Source organism: Leptopilina boulardi, unplaced genomic scaffold (assembly GCF_019393585.1).
Source record: "Leptopilina boulardi isolate dan_hultmark-lab unplaced genomic scaffold, ZJU_Lbou_2.1 LbouV2_316, whole genome shotgun sequence".
In the NCBI taxonomy this organism is placed as follows: domain Eukaryota; kingdom Metazoa; phylum Arthropoda; class Insecta; order Hymenoptera; family Figitidae; genus Leptopilina; species Leptopilina boulardi.
In genome coordinates this window covers 3403931-3426203 of record NW_026137881.1, presented here as the reverse complement: position 1 = coordinate 3426203, position 22273 = coordinate 3403931, and the positions used below count along the sequence as shown (strand labels likewise).

Here is a 22273-nt window from a genome sequence, read left to right as displayed (position 1 = left end):
ATTTCATGCAAATCTAATCACTTTTTAAAAATTCGTCCGCCATATTGAATTTTTAAATTCTGACTTCAGATTCGTAATAATCAGCGATCCCAAAATCCCCCGAGTAACAAGTTTTAAGCGAATTAAATTAATTTTTGAAAATTCGCTGAACATTTTTCAGCCGCCATTTTGAATTTTCAAAAAGTGACATTCGGCATTTAAAAGTTTTCCTTTTTACCTATAAATTTTAAGCCTGTACCTGCTAATTTAAACGTAAACCATTTTTTCGAGAGCAGGGGGGTTCCGATGAAAAAGAATGCCTCGTATAAAATTTTCGATTTTTTTGCTTTCAACACTGCAAAAAGAAGTATCTTATTTTAAGATGTTTTGGAAGCAATGAGATCAAATTAGTGGACTTTCCACACTATACACAGAATACTCACAAGACGGCGCAGTTCCAGAACCAATAAATGTTAACTTGGAATATTTTTAATAAAAATGCTTACAAAAATTATGAGAGACAGCTAAATATATGTATACTATAATGTCATTCTTACACTTCCTTTGAATAAATTTATACCTTTCAAAAAAATTCCTGAAAAACGGCTAAAAATCGGCGTCTTAATTTGGTTTCCATAACTGAACGCACGAATAAGCTTTAAATTTTTTTTTTAGTATTTTGATTTGATAGAATCTTATTTTGTGGAATATTAATTTTCCAGAATATTTATTTTTCAAATATTAATGTTTTAGAAAATGTAAATCTAGTAGAATATTAATTTTATAGAATTGTAATTTAAAAGATATTTAATTTTGCAGACAGAAAATTAGAAAGAATATTAATTTGCTCAAATAATAATGTTCCAGAAAATTAAAATGGTCGAAAAACAATTTGCAGAAATAATTTTAATTATTTCAAATTTTGTATTTGTTTTTTTTACATTGAAAACAAATTTTGATTCCTATTTTGAACAGATAAAGTTTTATTTTTTTTACTTTGTTATTTTTAACAAAAAATTTTTTTAACTATAAAAAATTTTGTATAATACACTAAAAAAAAATTTATTTGATTCAAATGATTGGTTACCTATTATCAAAAAAATATTTATTTGTAGGTATAAAGTAATTATTGTTTGAGTCAATTAAATGGTATTTATCTCAAGTACAGAAATTATTGGTTCAAATATGGTTTATTTAATTCAAAGAAAAATTATTTGGTTCAAGTAAATATTTATTTGATAACAGTCAAGAAATCGATTATTTGAATCAAATAAATTTTTTTCATAGGTGATAAAATAACAAATTCTATAAAAATATTATGTACAAAATAACGAATTAAAAAAAATTTTATGTAGAAAATTAAAAAAAAATAACAAAAATATAGTAAAAAAGCAGAAATTTCCAATGTTCAATATAATAGTTAAAATTTTTTTTAGTTTAAAAAAAGTAATTAAAGAAAAATTGTAAATAATTAAAATAACAAAATAAAAATATTTTAATAATAACAATATTTATATGCTGTTTAATCTAACATTTATTTTTAAATTTGATGTGTAGTTTTGATAATAATTATTTTTTTAATTTGATGCATTTGAATAAGTTTTTTTGGTTAACTTAATTATAATTAAGTTTTTCGATTATTTAAAAATTTTAATTTATAATTTTTTATCCGCATTTGTCAAATTAATTTATAATAAATAAAAATATAATTAATAAAACATGTACAAAATATCACAATATTAAATTATTATTTTAAAGAAAAAAAAAATATATATATATATATCTAACCTTTTTCTGCTGCCGATGTCTCATATTTTTTTCCTGTGAAGATCTGCTGGAAACACACGCGATTTAAAAAATTTCGTACACCCCCGAAATCACACGTAAAAACTAAGAAACAAAATACTTTTTTTAAAGATTAAAACGATCACGGTTTTAAGAATTTCGAACACTCCCGGAACAAAAAATTTACTAAAGATAACAAAACAAAACTTTTTCGTTCGCGAATTAAAAATATTCGATCACTCCCGAAACTATTCACTTTTTAATGTAAAAATATTGGAAATAATAAGAGACGAAAAAGAAAAATATTCAAAATAAATAATAAGTCTAAAATATTCAATAATAATTAAATTAAATAAAAATAATAATATTGAATAATTAAATTAAATTAAAATAATAATATTAAATAATTAAATTAAATAAATAATTTATTAATATTATATTATTAAATATTTAAAATATTATAAAATTGACAACACTCATGTTGACCACGTCTAAACAGGTCAATACACGAATTTCAACTGATTTAATTCTATGGGATTTTCCATCACTATTATTGTTATGATCATGAGCTTACAGTTTTCTTTGTACTTCAATATAAACATAAACAGCTCGCAATGCAGGAATAAATATATATAATTCAAATATCGTTTTCAAATTAATTATATTTCGAAATAATAATTTTTAAATTTATATAAAAAACTTTTTCAAAGTGAAATATTTTTAAATTCACAATATTATAATTTCCAAAGTATTTAAAATATATCAAAGTGATTTTTAAAATTATCATTCAGACTTATATCTCAAGTTTTATGTTCACATTGAAATACAAAAAATAATTCAAGTCGAGAGTCATAACAATGTTGATTGAAAATACCTGGAATCTCCGTAGACTGCTTCCGAGTGGACACCTTGACGATGTAAAGAAAAAACACTCAGGACTGTACAATGAATAAAAGCGATAGGCGCTTAATATAATATTTAGTGATGCTTATGAATTAATGAATTTTTTTTAATGTGAATTTTATGGAATCATAATTTACAAATATTTTTTAAAAATTATAATTATATTTATAATACAGTTATATATTAGAATATAGTTATATATATTATTAAATAATAAGTAATAAATTTACATTTTAGTCTATCGTCTGCTATTAATTTCCTCCCACCCCTCTCCTTTACTCGTTTGTTTGATGTAAACACAGTCTGAACTTGGGAAGTCTAAATTTTATAAATTCCAGTGTAAATATAATTAAATCAGTTGTAACTTATTTTGCCTTTTTAAGAAATTTTTTTTTCAGCTACAAAAATTTCAATAACTTTAACAAAAATTATTAATGTTTTTTTTTATTCAATTTTAGCATATTTTCTTTAAAAAAAATATTATTTTCAAAATATATAAATAAATTGTGTTCATGATTTTCTATTGTTTATGGAAAAAAAAATTTTGTATTTTTATTTAAAACAGATAAAATAATTTTTAAAAAAATTTATTTACCTCTAATAAAGTAGTCATGAAGAAATTTATTTAAATAAAAAAAATTACTTTCAGTTTATTACTTCCTGCTCACTATTTATTAACACAGAGAAAAATAGAAAAACGAATAAACCCAAACAGCACATAATATTACTGTAATATTAAAATGTCCGCCTCATGGTAATATTACCGGTTAAAATTACTGTAATATTACAGTAATATTACAAAAAAAACTTTAAAATATTTGACTGATTAATTCTTATCTTTTTGTGTTTTATCATAAAAAACATTGAAATTTTTATGTATTTCAAATAAATGTGTAATATTACAATAATATTACTGCAGTATTACAGTAATATTACTGAAATATTACGATAAATTTTTGAGCTGGACGCAACAATTTTTAGTATGTTTTTATGAAAATTAAAAAAAAACAAATGAATGTTAATGGAAAAAGGTTATATTTGTAAAAAAAATGCTTAAATTCTGTGAGCCGTACTAACCGTATTATACTTGTATAAGCATCCTTCAAAGGACTTTTCTGCACTAGTGCATCAAAGTAATGTTTTGCGCCTATTTAACAAGCATGTAAAGTAATGTTTCTCTTTAAGGTGTTGCACAAAAATATTTTTAATTCATTGGATTTACTTGAAAGTTGTTACTCGGGGATTTTCGGAGTCGCACTTATTACAAATTTATTATCAGATTTGTAATTAGAAACACTGAATAGCACGAGGTAACAAGTTTAAAATGAATCTGATGAATTTAAAAAAAAAATCTGCCATATTGGATCCGCCATTTTGAATTTTGTGAATCTAATGTCAGATTTACAATGAGCGACCTTAAAATTCCCGTCACTATTCACATTTTCCATCAAATTTCCAAGCATTTTATAATAAATTAAGGGGAGGGACCGCTGAAATTTTAATCTTTCAAAATTAAGGCTGTTTCAGGTTGTCAATTTTTTTCCAGTTAATATTGAGTATTTAAAACTGTAATACTCGAAATTTTCAAAAACTAAAAATTTAAACTTCTGTCACAATTTTTATTATTTTTCATTGCTGATTTTTTTATACACTTTTTTCAAAAGATTCTGAACAAACAATCGTATATGGATTTTGAAAAAATTCAATTTTTTAAAAAATAAAATTTTTGAAAATTAAAAAAAAAATGCAAAATTTGTTAAAAATAACTTTTTTTTCATTTTTCATAGTAAAATATGATTTCAGGTTCTAAAAAAATTAAAAAAAAAAAAAAAAAATGTTACCCCTAAACCAAACCAATTATGTTTGTTTCCAATTTGATCAATTATTCCTTAAAAATTCAACTTCTTCTACAATTTTTATTATTTTTTATCGGTAATTTTTTTGTAGGCTTTTTTCATGATTCTGAACATGATTCAATCGTATTAATTTTAAAATTTTTTAATATTTTCAGTAAATAAAATTTTGAAAATAGTGAAAAAAATTTTTTTTTTAATTTTGACAATTCACATTAACATTTACATTAATTTTGATGAGTTGAAATTTCACCGATCCCTCCTCTTAATTCAAGAATATATACCTAATTTTCTTACATAATACGCACGTATTGATTATTATATTTTAATAACTTTTTGAAGAAAATTTTTTTTTTTTAAGAAATCATGTAACGTACTTAATTAGAAATAATTGAAACTTAATATCATTGTATCTATAGTATATATTTTAACTATTCTTTCCTTCCCTGCTGTATATATGTAAATGTATAATGTATAATTTACTATAATTTTTACGTTGAATTTGACTACTTTATGTCACCAATTATTCAATCTTAAATAAATACATGTTTTTTTCTTGGCTAATAATTATATAAGGCGCAGTAGATTTTTACGCATGTTTTATCCGCGTTCATTTTAAGAAAATATACTATATCATTGAAATTGTTATTAATATCAAAGCATTGGCGATTTTTTCGAGATGAAAATTCGATTTTTATACATTTATCGCAATGTGCAAATGTAGCATATAATAGTCACCTGTCAAAAACGAATCACTCTTATATTATATACTCTAATACTATCGACATAAATCGATACTTATATATATTTAAAGTTTGTCATGAAATTACATGTAATTAAGATAATTATTTTTCTCGGAAGTTGTTCAACATATTTTAAAACCACTAATTATTTATTGATGCTTGTTAATTATATATTGAAATAAATAATTTTTAACTTTCTTTCTCTTTTTAATTTTTATTCATATTTTTCGTAATTCAGTGGCAATAAAATTTTAAGTTTTCATTTTTATTCTTTACTTTTTTAATCATTTAAACACCCACACCGAAAAAAAATCCTTTTGTTTCAAGAGGATTCCTCTTATTTAAATGCATATTTTCCTCTAGTATATGCTGCAAAAGGATGTCCTCTAGGTTTAAGAGGATTGTCCTCTATGTAAAATTATTCCTTTTAATGTAAGAGGATACTCTTATTTTAAGAGGAAAATATTATCTTAAAAAGAATTCTGATATAATAAAAATGCAATCATCTAATTTGTATGTCATAGATATAATCTATAAAATTAAAAGGAATAAAATTTGTTATTCCATATGATTTACATCTATTTGAGTATAAATAAATTGAAATTGATTTTAATTTTTATGAATAAATCAACTAAATCTATTTTTAATAATATTTTTATGCGCAAAACATATAATTCATTAAATTTGAAAATTTATTTAAAATAAATTTTCAAATAAAATTAAAATAAATAAAAATCGTAATAAAATAAATTTTTAAATAGCATAACCTCAAAATTATTTAAATTTTCTTAAAAATTACTTTTAAAAATTTCTTTTACCTACAAAAATAGGCACTTATTGTGTAAGTTGCAACTTTATCAAGATATTTAAAAGATTATTATCCATTTTAATTTATTCCCCTTTTTTCACACAGAAACTAAAACTTTTTCACGCATGATATGCGATTTATGACGCGACGTAAATGATATGACGCAATCATCTTTGCGCATGAGCGACTTTCTATGGGAAATCCTCTTAGAATTTAGAGGAATATTCTTAAACATAGAAGATTATTCTAAATTCTAAGAGTATTATTTTTATTCTAAAAAGATTATTCTGAATATAAGAGGAATGATCTAGAATAGTCCTTTTGTTTCGATCCTCTTGAAATTAGAGGAAAATATTCTCATTTAAAGACGAATACTCTTGTTTTAAGTATAAAATTCAAGAGGATTCTGAATGAGGAATTTTCCTCTAAATACAAAAATATTTTTTTTTCGGCGCAGAGAAATGTTTTATTTGAACCAAATATAATATATTTGAAGTTAAATAAACGTATATTTGTCTCACAGCCTATTTATTTGAGGTAAATAAAATTTTTTGTTTAAATCAAATAAAAATTTATTTGAATCAAATAAATATTAGACTGTGAGATAAATATATATAATTTCTCTATGCGTGTAATTTTTCTTTTAATTTTGCCTTTTTAACTTTACGATAGAAATAAATTTTTTCATTTATCATAATTTTGAATGATTTTTTATAAATTTTTTTTCTTGCATTTAGTTTATAGTTACAAAAAGAAATTATTTCAAAACTAATAAATTGCATAAGAACAGAATGCGAAATAAAATTTTTTTTATATGAAATAGAAGGGGGAAAAAAAAATTTGAAGAAAAAGGATTTACAGTGTAATTAAGCTGCTTGACGTCTAGAAAGGGACGGAGATAAGTCGTTTCCGTTTGTCACGATTAGGCACGCGTTGTTAAGTTGCTGAAGCGTTTGCTTGTCCAATACTATGCCCATCATTCTGTCAGTTCAAAAAATACTCTAATATCAGTTCAAAATTATAGTAAAATAAACATATTGAATTTATAAACCATGCAAATAAAATTTTTGCAATTTTTTATCCAAAAAAAAATTATTTATTTAAACATTAATATAGTATAATTTAATTACTTAAATAAATTAAATTTTTGTTAATTAATATACCTATATATTGATATTTTTTGAAATTAGTAATTTTCTAATTGAAAAAAGCAATAAACAGATTTTTTTGCAGTATAAAAATAGAAAAATATTTATTATTTAGTGTAAAATAGTAAATAATAGTAATTAAATGATAGTAGATGATATTAAATAGAAAAAGTTTTTAGAAAATTTAAACAATTCTGAAAAATAGATCCTCGCCAGCTATTGAATGTTTTCTAGGGGTGGATTTTCATCCGCCCGGCTAGCTCAGTCGGTAGAGCATGAGACTCTTAATCTCAGGGTCGTGGGTTCGAGCCCCACGTTGGGCGAAATTTTTTTGTTTTCTTTTAAATTCTAATTATTTTGTAAATTATTTATTAAATTTAATGTTTCAAAATGATATTATTTTTTTTAGAATTTTTTATTATTCTTATTCTAATAAGTAAATAAATAGAAGGAGAAACGTCAGGGTTCGATCAAATAAAAATGGACGTTACGAAGTTTTTCTATCATTAAGGAAATGAAGACAAAAATTACTAAGATTTTGAGTGTCATATTTTTTATTTATTGCGTTATTTTGCAGATTAATATGAATCATTTTAGATATTAGGCATTTGCTTTCATTAGTTTCTTTGTCAAGTATAGAGAAATTTTTCCAGTCAAAATCATGTCCTGGTATTTCTATTATGGGAGTCTCGTAAGGAATAAGAAAAAAATTTGGTATGATTTTTAAGTCTGTTTTTTTTTTTCAAATGCGAGACAAAATACTGAAATAAAAAAAAATAAAATTTTAATTGGTTCAACTATTATATATCTACTACAAATTTTTTTCAAGTTTTTTCATCCCTTAATACATTAATATACTTAAGGAAACTTTTTTCTTAAAACTTTCTTAGAAACAATGCTGTCCCCATTTACCCCAAATATGAAATTTTCTAAATATTGTAAAATTCCGTATGAATTAAAATCTAATTAATATTATAAGTTTTCATTGAAAGTATACTCATAGTATATACACATATAGAGAAAAGCAGTGTTTTTATGACAGTAATGAATCTTTATTTATTAGTTTTAATTTTTATGTTCACTGACGCATATTTGCTGAGAGTATAAAAAAATATTGTGTATAGTCTAATTGATTTATAGATAAAATATGCATAAACATTTAAAAATGGAAAAATTCAATGAAAACAATATAAAATAGTGCTAAAAGGAATGCAGTTTTCAAAACTATAAAAATTTAAATAAAAAAATTTGCAATTTTAATTCTATAAACATATATAAAGTTTAATATAATACGTTGTAAAAACTTTGACTTTTATTGTTGATATTATTTATTATCAATGTTCTGTTTGTTAATACATGATTTATTAATAAAAGAACTAAGAGATTTGCAAAACACATAATAATATATTTTATTTCAATTAGTCAAAATATTTTTCTACTTTTTCGGCAAAAATTTTTTAAAATTTATTAAAAAAATATTTATTTTGTTTAACTTTTATTAGCATTTTATAAATAATAAAATTTTTGTTAAATTAGTCAATAACTTAAGTATACAATGTTAAATTGTTAGATAAAATCGATAAAAAAATTTTTTTGTTATCAACATAACCTCAAACTGCCAAGAATATCGTAAATTATTTAACTGAAAATATTTTTATTTTAAAAAATTAATTATTTTTAAAAATGAAAATAAATAATTATTTAATAGCAATTTTCACCAGTGGATCTAGACGGTATATTTTTGCCAACCCAATTTGTGTGAACTATGCCACTTATTATTTTTTAATTTATAATTACATTCCCTTTATGTGACGAAAGATTGCAAATTTTTTTCCCTTCGGGTTTATAATCGTCACTATTATCACTTTCTGCTTCGCTTGAATTCATTTCATTTATAATTTAAACTGTCTAATATAAAATATTAAACAACGTCTAAAACATAGATTAAAAAATAATAAAAAATCAGAACTAGCAAAAAAAAATTTCGTCTGCTAGAACTGATTTCATTTTTATTATTTTTTAATCTTTGAGACAATGATGACATAATTATAATCAATTACGTATTGTAAAAGTTATTAGTATACTTTATTTGAAACAAAAATAATTATCATAAATTATTTTCTAATTTCAGAGAAAATAATTAATTTCTGAAGTCTCTCATATAAGCCAATGGAAACTTGATGTCACGATGGTAATCGTTCTACTTTCTGTAACTTTACCGACGGAGATGACGTCACGTTAGCAGATATACTTCTGCTTTCTTTGCACGAAATGAAAATTTGATTATTCTTTTTTTTTTAGAATTTAGTATAATAAATGTAATATTTTACCAGATTGTGGAGCTTCATTTAGAGATAAATTTTCAATAAAAATGTAATTTTAGAAAAAAAAACCCACTTGGAAAGATTCCCCGGAAAGTGCCCCCTGGAGGTTCTATCAGAATTCCGCCGGAACTTCCAACGTAATTCCGTCGGAATTCCATCGGAAATTCTTTGGAACTCCGATGGAAACCGTTTCAATTAGTACTGGAGTATTAGTAGATTAAATACTTGAATTAATAGATTATAGATTTATAGTCTAAGTTGATATAAATCTATAATCCACTAAGTCAAGTATTCAATCTACTAATACTACAGTACTAATTAAAAAAAATAGAAAATGCCACTAATTTAGATTTAGATAGCTGCTTGACCCTTCAAAATGATAGGAATTTCAGATATATATATATCGTTATAGAATTATATACATATAGTCTATAAAGCGTTCCATGGTGAGTACATTATGAACTCCAAGATTACCGAAAATATTTTCATGTTCCCACATTCCATTTTCAACCTCAAATGGGTGCGTGTGAGCGGAGCGAATTGCAAAATCAGTTTTGACCTACACACAACAGAGAGAGAGAGAGAGAGAGAGAGAGAGAGAGAGAGAGAGAGAGAGAGAGAGAGAGAGAGAGAGAGAGAGAGAGAGAGAGAGAGAGAGAGAGAGAGATCATCACACTGGGATTATATTATTGAACGTGTGGGTTAGCGTTAATTGAATCTACTATATAGCTCTGCGTATTGTTAAGCCAAACAGGATGCTATAAATTTATAATCGAGTTCATCGGAATATAAAATGTAGATTATTGCTCGTTAGTATTGCACTAGGGTGTAGTCGGCATCAGCTGCTGATCTCTGGAAAAGTTCTCTTTTACGCTCTCAACGCAATGCTGTTTCAATATTTCATTGCATAAAAATTATACATTTTGCATACATATGTAATGTAACATTTCCATAAATAATATTAATATTTTTTTTCAGTTCAATCTAAAAATGGGCTCATAATTTTTATTCTGTTGATCAAAATTTTAATCTTTTAATGTGTTGTAAAAATTAATAGAAATATAATTAATTTCTCTTTACATAAAATTAGACAATGTTTTTTTCTTTAAATAGTTCCCGTATATAAACATACATTGTATATGAAATTCTGCACGACAAATGTTTCTTTGTTCAATTTTTAAAAAAAACGCTTTTTTGTTTTAAGACAATGAGTGTTCTTGGTGTATATTTCTCGACTAAAATTTGTGATTTCCATATATTTATGACTTTACATAACGTGAAAGTGCTTCTTTCAACTTCTTTTTATTTTCTTTTTGTTGAGTATGCATAAATTATAAAAACACTTTACGCACTGTACAATATATTTTACTGATTGTTAAGTAAACAGAGAAAAAAATAGTATGTTAAAATCTATATAAACTATTCACATGCACGGATGAAAATTGATTATAAACGAGAGGAGTTTCTCACTTTTGGATTCATTTTAGAAAAATCCTATGGGAAATCCCAAATGATTTCCAAAGATTCCTAATGATTCCTTTGTATTAGATTAAGAGCCTGCAACGTTTGAATTTACGCCATTTGTTAAATTTTTAAAATCAAGCTGATCTTCTTTTTTAATATTTCTGATGATGTAAATGACAGTCTGCCGGAAGTTAGACATTTATTCTAATTTGTTGCAGACAAAAAGGGTTAAAAAAAATTTACATTTTCTCAAGCACAATTTTTTTAGGATAAACAACATCTGATGACCGAAAGATTGACACTTTCGTCATCAGAAACATTAAAAGAAGAGGCGTATCAGCTTGTTTTGGAACCTTAAAACAATGACACGAATTTATAAATTACATCTAAATTTTCAGAGTGAGAAGATTATAAATTATATATTTAGAAAAAAGAAAAGAAATATTTGTTAATTGAAAAAACAATTTCATTTAAAAAAAATTTCGAAATGAACATTAGAAACTATTCCTTACTGAATTCTATTTCAAAATCCATAGTAGGTATAATTATAATCTTTATGAAGGATCAACAAATATAATTTCTAATTTCCAATAAATCTCAACTTTTTATGAGCTGTTTTTAAAGAATCAAAATACAACATTCGTATAAATTACAAAAAATTCTATTCCAACAAGAATTGGTCAAAAGTTAATAGATAAATAATGATTATTACTCAATCGGTGGTTACTATCTTTATGATAATCAGATAGAATATATATCCCGAAGAGGATTTGCAGAGATGATATCAGTTTTTTAGTGGGATGAAATAAATGCCGAGAGAAATAAACAGAGACCGCGCGAGGAGATTAAGGAACGTTGCCTAGTAATTTGACTCGGGTAACTATAAATCCGTGTGGATATCTAAGTCGTAAAGAGCATTGAAGCGAAAAACCGCGACCAAGTCGTGTCGAGACTACGTCTCCAGTTGAGAATAGAGTACGTATATGTATATGTATACATATATGTATATATACATATAAGAATTGAGTCGGGAGTGGACAAAGGTAAAGAGAGTGAATAAGGTTCAGCCCACCTCCGATCTCTCGTAAATTTATTATACGAAATATCGGTGGGCAATGTCTCGTAAAACAACGCCTACTAAACGAGCCGCTGTTCGTCGCGCGGACTTTCGTATATCTCTCTATATTATCCCATTCTCAGCGTGCACGGTCTCTACAGAGCGCAGTTATTTAAGGTAAAGCCTCCTTAATCTCCGTTATAGCTGTCGAGCCGACAGTATAAGATGAAACAATTGCCGCCACTGTATGACAGCTCAACGCATGTCTTTTTAATCTTTTTTCTCTATAACATGCGTTTCTTGCTCTTTTTCTATACATACAACACATATACGTTTTCTTTATAAAGCAACATCATCCACGACATTGCGGTACACGCGTCTCTCTGTCATAGTTTTTAGCTACAAGCGTAAATCCCTGACAACTTAGAGAAAGAAACAATATGTGACAATCTTTTAAGAAAAAGGGTGTATTCATATAATTAATCATAGAAAGCACAACTGATGGGGTACAACTATCATCAATGTCAATTTTTTCCCTTATGACAAAGTATGAAGAGACCCTGTTTATTCGATCGTTTTAAAAATCAACCTGTTTTACACTTACACTTGACTATAGCTAAAAATACATTAACTACCCTAATCTATCGCGATTTTAAAAACGTTTCATCACAAAACTATTTTCATGTATATACTTTAAAACCAAAACTATACAAATTTTGATCTTGCTGTATCCTCCATTCGTACCTGAAACAAAAAAAAATCCACATATGAGTTTTTAAATTATAAAAATCCCAAAACGATTTGAACATTTTTTTTTACCTCCCTCCCACCCCATCATCATTATTATTATAACCCGCATTATATCTCTCGGACGCTATATAGCGAACCTCGTGCTCGGTCTAGCAAAGTCGTGATGTTATTATCTGGCAAAAAATATACACGACAATTTAGTATGTAAATTGGGCGTTTATCCGGCAAGTAATGCGCGATAAAAATTAACATATTTAACACTTAGTCCGGAACTGCGGGGCGACAGCGCCACGTCTGCTGAATCCAAAGAGATAAGATACACCATTTGCCCCATCCCATAGCGGTATGGCATATAACATTTCCAACCAAGCCAGGGCTTATATATATATATATATATATATATATATACACTCCTCCCTTAAATTCGAGGCGGTCATATTAATGCCCGGCTAACCCGGAGATTGCGGCGTTCACTAAATTAAAAGTACCCTGGGTGTAAATTAAAACCCATATAGCAAACTGCCATAGTCGCATCGTTAGTCATGGTTTCTCGATCTTTAAAACGCCCAAAAAAAAAGAAAGAGTCATCTAAAATAAACTTTTAAAAATAAATTCCCTGCCACTGACCAATTGAGATTCGCATATTTTAAATGTAAACTGTGAAATCACGTTTGGCTTTTTTACCACTCTGAGGCCTAATTAAGGGACCTTAAACTAATACATTATGCATTTTGTATAATGTGCGTGTCCAAATTTTTTTTAACTATATTTTTATTTATTTACAATATATACTTTTTTACTCTGAATTATATAAATTTTTGACTAATTGGTTACTTTTAACTCATGCAAATTGGCGTTCAGAGAAAAATATCAAGCATTTTCATTTTTTTGCATACAGAAAATTAAAAACAATAGAATCTGAATGAAAAATAGAAGTAAAAATACACTGCTATATTTATAAAATGATTTATTTAAAAATAGTATTCATTAGCGCAAAAAAAGTAAAAGGCGGATATTTTTGCGGTATGTCAATTTTGTCTTTGATAAATGTCAGTTAAAATGGAAATGTAATGAATAAAATATAATGTTACACATTCGACTGTCAGCGATTTTTCGGTGCTTTATAGTGAATATATATATATATATATATATATATATATATATATATAATACAACCGACAACTTCAATATGTGAGAGCGTCACGCAAACATTAGCAAGTCGAACGGGCCGTCTCTCTCTCTCTCTCTCTCTCTGCACTGCCAGATAACACGATTAAAGTCACGGTCTTCCACTGGGTGGTGCAGTCACACAGCCGTCGCTCACTTTTTTTTCCAAAACACGAGATTGCATTACCAACTGTCACGGAACGCGACAACCGTGTGTCAATTTTCCCTCCTTTCGTTTGCCAGTTTTAGGTTAGAGAGAAGGCGCGTCCATATAAAATAACTACGACTCTGATGCAAAAAAAAAATATATATATATATAAACCATCTCCCCCAGAGATTCAACTGGGATTTAAATATTTTTCAAATACAGTGGGAAAAAAATATCCACTATATGTTCCAATAGTAAAGTAAATTATACGGAAAAAAGTACAGTTCAAAAGTAATTTATCTACAATTAATAATTTACTAAAAGAAACACAATTTTTGCATGTGTTTTCAGATTAAAATTTTAATTAATTATAATTAATTACTTTAATCATCGCTCTATAAAAACGGCACTGAATGTGAAAATGATAATAATACTTTTTTTTGGAAACACGGACACTTTTTAAAAAATCGCCAAGAATCCTTATGTTATAAATATCCTGAATCCGATGATTGTGCGAATTTATATACAAAAACGTGATTAAAAAACGAAAATTAGGAAAGTAGTATCATAACAGCTGCGATTTTATGCTTACTGCATGCTACTGCCATCTGACGGCGACAGAACGTAATAAACCTGTCATTATATTACATCCTATTTTTTCGTATTGCAATCGCGTTTTTGTATGAATTCGCAGCATCTTTCGAATTTAGGAAAAATTTATATAAGGATCCTTGGTATTTTGGCTATTTTTCTAAAAAAAAAATATTTAAAAAAAAAATTGTTTTATTTTAACTACTTTAAAGTAAAGAAAAGCTAAAGACACATGCAAAAAATTAGTATTTTTCCTTTTTCTACTAAATTATTAATTGTAGAGGAAATTGGTAGAAACAAAAATCCCAGGTGCTAGAAACTTTTGTTAAAAACGATTTAATAGGAACCGTGTTTTATCAAAAATGTTAATTAATCAAATAAAATTGTAAAAATTATTAAACAATATTTATTTAATTTTCAATACTTTTCTATTTCAGACGCGAAAGATTGAAAAAAAAATTAAAATCTTTGAATGATTAAAGAATTAGAGGAATTATTAATAAGCCCCCTATTTCTGAATCCGTTATATATATATATATATTCACTGACGGTCAGTAATCAAAAACCATTTCAATAATACATCATGCTGCCGACACATGTGGGGACATTTTACTAGAGTTGAATATATATGCTGTGGTTAACGAGTGTCAATAGTGCTACTATTAGAAATTCGGGAGTTGTAGTTGACGTTTATGAGCAATGTTCCTTCCACCCCTGACGATTTTCATTGTCATGTCAATGATTTCCATGAGCCCTAACCCCTCAATTTCACATGACATGGTGTATATTATCGAAATAAATCATTGTACTATATGTATATTGCAACGCGTATATTCAAATATATATCTTACATAGAATCAATTTTACTTTATTATGAGCCAAGATAATGTTCTCATAAAACACAGATACAAAAAGTTCATTAATTAAAATGTTTTCTCTTAATTTATGAAGAAAGATAGAAAAAAGAGAATTTTTTTTTCTGATAGTAAAAGTATTGGAAAAATATTTTAGCAAAGTTTTAAACAACAATGTGAGAAACAACACAAAATTTTTGTTCGTCTTTCTTATAGCCAAAAATTTTCAGATAAGTTTTAAAATATCCAGAAATAGTCGCGATATCCATCAGAGTTACTCAAATGAGTTCCGTAATTTTTCATGAATTTTTTCTTTTGCGTATGATTGTCAATTACGTAACTTTTTCCGGATCCCACATTTTATATTCCGGATTCCACTTTCAAAATTCCGCATTCCGGATCCAACATTCCAGATTCCACTTTCAGAATGTGGGATGTGGAAACCGATATTTTGTAAGTGGAATCAGAAATGTGAAATCCGGAATACGGAATGAAAAAAGTGGAAAGTGTAATCCAAAATATGGGATTTAGAATGTAGAATCCGGAATGTGAAAAGTGGAATCTGGAATGTGTAATCCGGAATTTCGAAAGTGGAATCCGGAATGGGGAAGCTGAAATACGTAATTTTGAAAGTGTGATCCAGAATGTGGAATTCGAAAAACGGAAAGTGGAATCCGGAATATAGAATTTGAAATGTGGAATACGGAATGTGGGATCTGGAATACGGAATGTGGAATCCCGAATAGGGAACTTGAAAGTGGGATCCAAAATGTGGAATCCGGAATGTGAAATACGAAATTTTGAAAATGGAATCCGGAATTTGGGATCCGGAACAAGTTACGATAATTGACCCCCAAGACAGGTTTTTTTTGTTAATTTATATTAGTTACTGTTACCATTGAATTAGTCAGCCTGACCATTTAGTTAGTAAGGTAAATAAATAAATAGTTATTACAAGAAACTAATTAGTTAAACTAACTAAAAAAATAGTTATGCCAACCAATAAAACTAGTTACCACAACTAATAAATTAGCAGCAGTATAGTTTACTAACTAAAAACGGTAACCCCAACCAATCTTTTCTCTCAATGTATGTTTATAGAATCTTAGACAATCGAATGAAATATGGATTATTGTAAGGTAAACTAACTTTAGAAATTTATTTTTTTATATAAAAGAGCTTGTGAAGTTATACTGCCATACAAAGTAAAAATAGATACGTCCGTGATGTATATTTCAAAATTACGGACGTATCTTTTTACTTTGGAAGGTAGTATAATATATTATTTATATTTGAAAACGGAATTTAATACTATTTAATCGATATGTTTTTTTTAATAAATTTAAACGGGTAATCGTTATTTAAAAGAATAGTTATAATCCGCTCAGAATATATAACACAAGCAACAAGAGTCACCTAAAAAAAGGGACATCCAAAAAATCGCTCGATTCTTGAAGAAAAAAAAATCTAATTGTTATAAAGAACTAACAAAATTTAGGGTGAGTTACAAAAAGCAACCTAATGAAAGAAGAAAGTGGAAGATAAGATGACAGCGATGGTATATTTTGGTCGCTGAAAATAGAGGGCGCGAAAACTTAAGGAATTGAAGTGGCGGTAAATGTATATGCCGACAAGGGTGAAGGCGGACACGATGGGTGTACGAGCGAGCGGCATGGCATGGCAGTACGAGGGAAGGGAACTAGAGCCATAAAACAACGGGCGCAGTCTGCTTGTTATCCAGACGCCGTAAACTCTGAATATGAATCTGAATTATGGAATTATACGGAGCAGTAATTCATATCGTTGGCGCATGTAGGGTGGGCTTGCAGAGAGAGAGAGAGAGAGAGAGAGAGAGAGAGAGAGAGAGAGAGAGAGAGAGAGAGAGAGAGAGAGAGAGAGAGAGAGAGAGAGAGAGAGAGAGAGAGAGAGAGAGAGAGAGAGAGAGAGAGAGAGAGAGAGAGAGAGAGAGAGAGAGAGACCCCCTTAAATCATTCGCTACACTCGTTTTCTGAGTCTCCAGAAGCGGGGCGCTCTCTCGCTTAGCAGCAAAGGAGGACACGGGACCCCATAAAGAGACGCGTTGACGCACCTCATAAAGGCGGGCCGACCCGTTCGTTCGTTTGCCGCGGGAGAGAGCTTGCACTGGACATTAATGGCCTTCATAAAGATCTGGACTATTCTCTGTCCACGGCGTAACCAATGTGTATATTCACACACACACACACACGTAAATTCTATAAACCTATACAGAGAAGCAACTAATGGAGGGTTCTTCTTGAAATCTGCTGACAATCCCTTCACTGAACCTATTGGACAAGGGCTTGCTTCGTTATTACTAAAAGTATCAAAGATATAGATGATTTTGTATTTAAATTGTATATTAAAGATGTGGACATAAAAATCGGATATTTTGAAAAGTAGTGATTTTTAACAAAACACTCCCTACCATTATGTTTTGGATAATAAAACCGATTTTGAGTACCACAGATGTTGAATCTTTAGAATTTTATAGAGCCTTTCATTTTAGTCCAGGATCCAGGGTCCATTTTTACCATTGATTACTAACAAGCTAATTTTCCGTGAAGAGGTCTCCATTTTGATCAGATACCCCAACTTTTTTTCTTACAAAAATTAACTAAGCAACAGTAAAAAATAAAGTTATACTAACGGAAAATTAGCTTTACTATTTTCTTGAAAGGATCAAATTGCAACGAATTGATCCTTTCAAGAAAACAGTGCTGTTAGTAATCAATGGTAAAATAATGGACCCTGGATCCTAGTCTATTACCTAGATCTCCTTTCATCATCTGAGGTGGTTTTGTTGTGTGTTTGGATTATTGAAATTATTCTTCACCTCACAATTCATTTATTGCAGATTTGAACCTATTTAATAATCCCCAAATCTGTAATTACCTTCAGTCAAAATTAATGTGGAGACAACTTTTGCAATAGCTATACCATACTTTATTATTTGCAACATAACACTGCACTGTTCACCTTGGAAAATAAGTTTATGAGCCATTTTAACTAAATTTTTACTAGCAGTAAGTTTGCTCCAAACTGAGGAACGTTTAAAACATCAGTTACTTTCACATTTATCAATTTGTCCTCGTTTATAATGAACTTAACGATACCTTGACTCTTCTTTTTTGTATAGCTCGCGAAGTTCGATATCAACTAGATGCGCACGTAATTTTTGTTGTTTGGATCAATCTCCGTGAAAAAATTTTTGTTGTTAACCATACATGATTCGTTGTACCTGAGTGCATAATCCAAGAATTCTTCATTCCTATCAATTTTTTCACTCTAAAGCTGTTGCAAATTATTGCAACGGGGTTTATATGTGCCACTAATAGCCAAAAGGCTGTTCTTCTCTATATCTCTGTATAGTTTCCGTAACTTGAATTATGGAATATAATTTGCTTTATTTTGTTTATCATTCCACACTTGATACATTACGCACTCTACCGTAAAGTATCCTGTTTCTTACAAAAGAAGCAATCCAAATTATTTTTCTTGATGTCTTGATGTTGCGCTTCCATTACGATCGCCTTGTGTATTGTTAAAATCTTCTGCATCTTTACACCTTTTGTACTCAACTATTAGCTTTTCTGTAACAAAGTTAATTTTGATATCGTACATTCTGGTCAACTTTCCAAACCGGTATTTAAAGACCCATAAGAATCTGTCAAGTATTTTTCTTACCAAATTCTCCTTTAATTTCTCTCCTAGAGCTACACTGTAAAAAATTTTGGGAATAATCACCAAATTTTTATGGTGAATGTTCCAAAAGTTTTGGGGAAAATAATTTTCCCCAAATTTTGGGAATAATTACAGTCAGTGGAATTTCACTGATTCAGGTTTAGAGAATAAGCTATTAAAATATTAATTTGAGATGATGACATTCTCGTTAGTAAAATGGCTACTACATTAGTATTTTTACCCATTCTGTCAACTCAATTAAAAGAATATAAGCTGTACACTTTAGTTGTAAGTATACAAAAGTTTTAAAATTTTCTATATATTTTATTTTTAATAATTTTTGTTGAAGTAGAAAAGGTTTATCCTTGATGTGACAATTTTATTTTTACTTTTTCAATTAAACTTCTTTTAATGAATTACATTTTTTTGCAGGTACATCACTTTATGATGAACAATGTAAATCTGCTATAGTTATTGAAGGGCAAATAGTGTTAGAAACAGACTGTGTTTTAGAAGGAATTCTATTGCTAACACTTTCGTATTATGTTCACAGAAAATTAAAAGGCATTAAAATAAGTTGCAACGCTTATTATTTTAATCCAATTTTGCTTATTTTAATCCATTTTGGTATTAAAATAAGCAAAATTGGATTAGAATAATAAGCGTTGCAGCTTATTTTAATACCTTATAAATTTCTGTGTTTTTGGATATAACTATCCTGAACAAAAATCGTCGTCTTTGAAATTTGTTCAGAGGTATGTTTGTTTTAAATAGTAAAGAGTTCATATAATTCATTGTCAATAAAAATCTCAATATTTAAATAATTTTCAGAATGCTATTGGATATTAATCCTGTAGACGGGCATAAATGGTGGACGAAAAAATCAACGAAAATGTCTAGAGATGCAAAGGCAGAAAAACTAATATAGATAACATCATCGACTTTAGTGAAAATTTCTTCACTACATAATTTAAACAAGTTGTAATTAAATCATATTTTTATTATTTATTTTTTAACAAAAAATATATATAGATTTCTTTATATTAATAAAATTTCATAAAATTCAATAATAAAAATAATTTTTTATTTCTTTATCTCGACAAAAATTTTAGGAAAATATTAATTATGATTTGGGAACTTCCACAAAAAATTAAGCAAATTTCATCAAAAAATCTTAGGAAATATTCATCAGTAATTGGTTAATTTCTATAAACATTTAAAATATTCATTATTAATTGGAAATTTCCACAAAAATTAAAGCGAAATTCACCAAAAAGTTTTGGGAGTATTCTTTGGTAATTAGGTAATATTAAGAAACTTTTAGTGAAAATTCACCAACAAATTGTGTGAAATATTCATTATTAATTAGAAAATTTCACTAAAAATTCAGCAAAATTCATCAAAAAGTTTTGGGAAATAATCAATAGTAATTAGGTAATTTAAACAAACTGTTGATGAAAATTCATCAAAAAATCGTGGGGAATAATCCACAAATTTTTTATGAAAATTTTTTCCTAAAAATTTTTGGTAATTTTCCATAAGTTTTTGAAAAAAAAAAATTTTCCCCAATAAATATTGGGGAATATTCCCAAAATAATTGGTGTATTTTACGTCACCAGACTTTTTGGGAATTTTCCCCAAAAAATTATTTTTTACAGTGTATTAATCTGTTTACAAGGTTCAAAATTTCTATAATATGGTTTTCCATATTTTCACCTTACTGCAAAATTAACTTATATGCATCCTAATAATTTACTATAGTATGCAGAAATATGTCCTTTACTTGATTCAAAAGTAGTAGCACTGTAAAAGAAAAAGTATTAATTTAATACCGAAAGAAGTACTAAATTGTCATTGATATACCTAAAATCGGTACTATTTTAGTATCTTTCTTTCTTTTAAATTAATTCTTCATTTTGAAATTTTAACAAAGTAGTACAAAACAATTTTTTGCAATTATAGTATTTTTACTTTATAAACTGCAGAATTCTCAGATTGAATATTAAATTATTTTCATTTAATTTTGTCGCCATCCAAAATTTGGCGCCCGAAGCAATAATATAACTAACAAAATCACCCCATATCCTAAATCCAACCCTGTTCCCTCACGAAAACAAATTCATCGAATGAATTACTATTCATCTTTCGAAGGGGAATCGTAAACAGTGAGGTAATAACCGGAATTCAAATTTTGGCCCACGACCAACATATATATATACGCATATATGAAGAGGCTACTTTGATATGCAAGAAACGTCTGACAATGACTGACCACAAAGTGAATGAAATATTATTCTCAAAACTTCACTAGACATCATAGTCTCTCTGAAAAATTTATCTCTTGTTATTTCCGTAGTAGCATTAAAAAAAAGTAATTGACAAAAAAAAACAATCTATTACTTTTTTTTATACATTCCCATCGGTCTAAAGAGTATAAAAAAATGTGATACAACACTATTAATGAGAAATTTTAGATGTTTACAGAACAGAATTTATTTTTCCTCTCATTTAACTTTTTTTTTTTTTTGAAATCCCTCTTTTTATCGGCGTTCTTTTACATGTCGAGGGTAAATGGCAGGGGCTTTCGTCAAACGTGATTTAATTCCACGCGTTGACGACCAAGTGTTTACGCGTCAAAACGAGCCACCTTAAAGCGCACACGAGGCGTCATAAAGAGTCTCGGAATTAGTGTTGCTTTACTTTTATTTTCTATATGGTGAGTTTTGACTATATACATTTACACACATATACTTTGACAGTGCCTTGTGACGTGCAGCATTGCTCCATGAAAGCCTACGTATATTTTCTGGCACATAAACTCTGTGCCCGGAATTCGTTTCACGCCTATATCCTGTTTTATGGTGTCTGTGTGCCACAGTATATTGCACTTTGGTAACGCGCCACACACTCCTTGGGCTTTCAACCATCAAGGCGTTATATGTACATATATACGTTGGCGTTTGCAAACACCTTCTCGCCCATGTATTTTTCCTCGCC

At 27.7% G+C, this 22273-nt stretch overlaps 1 non-coding gene across 1 annotated transcript; it reads left to right on the top strand.

Annotated features, from left to right (window-relative positions):
* Nucleotides 1-7469: 7469 nt before the first annotated feature.
* Nucleotides 7470-7542, top strand: Trnak-cuu (transfer RNA lysine (anticodon CUU)). The gene has a single exon. It is a non-coding gene; the product is annotated as a tRNA-Lys (tRNA).
* The last annotated feature ends 14731 nt before the right edge of the window (nt 7543-22273 follow it).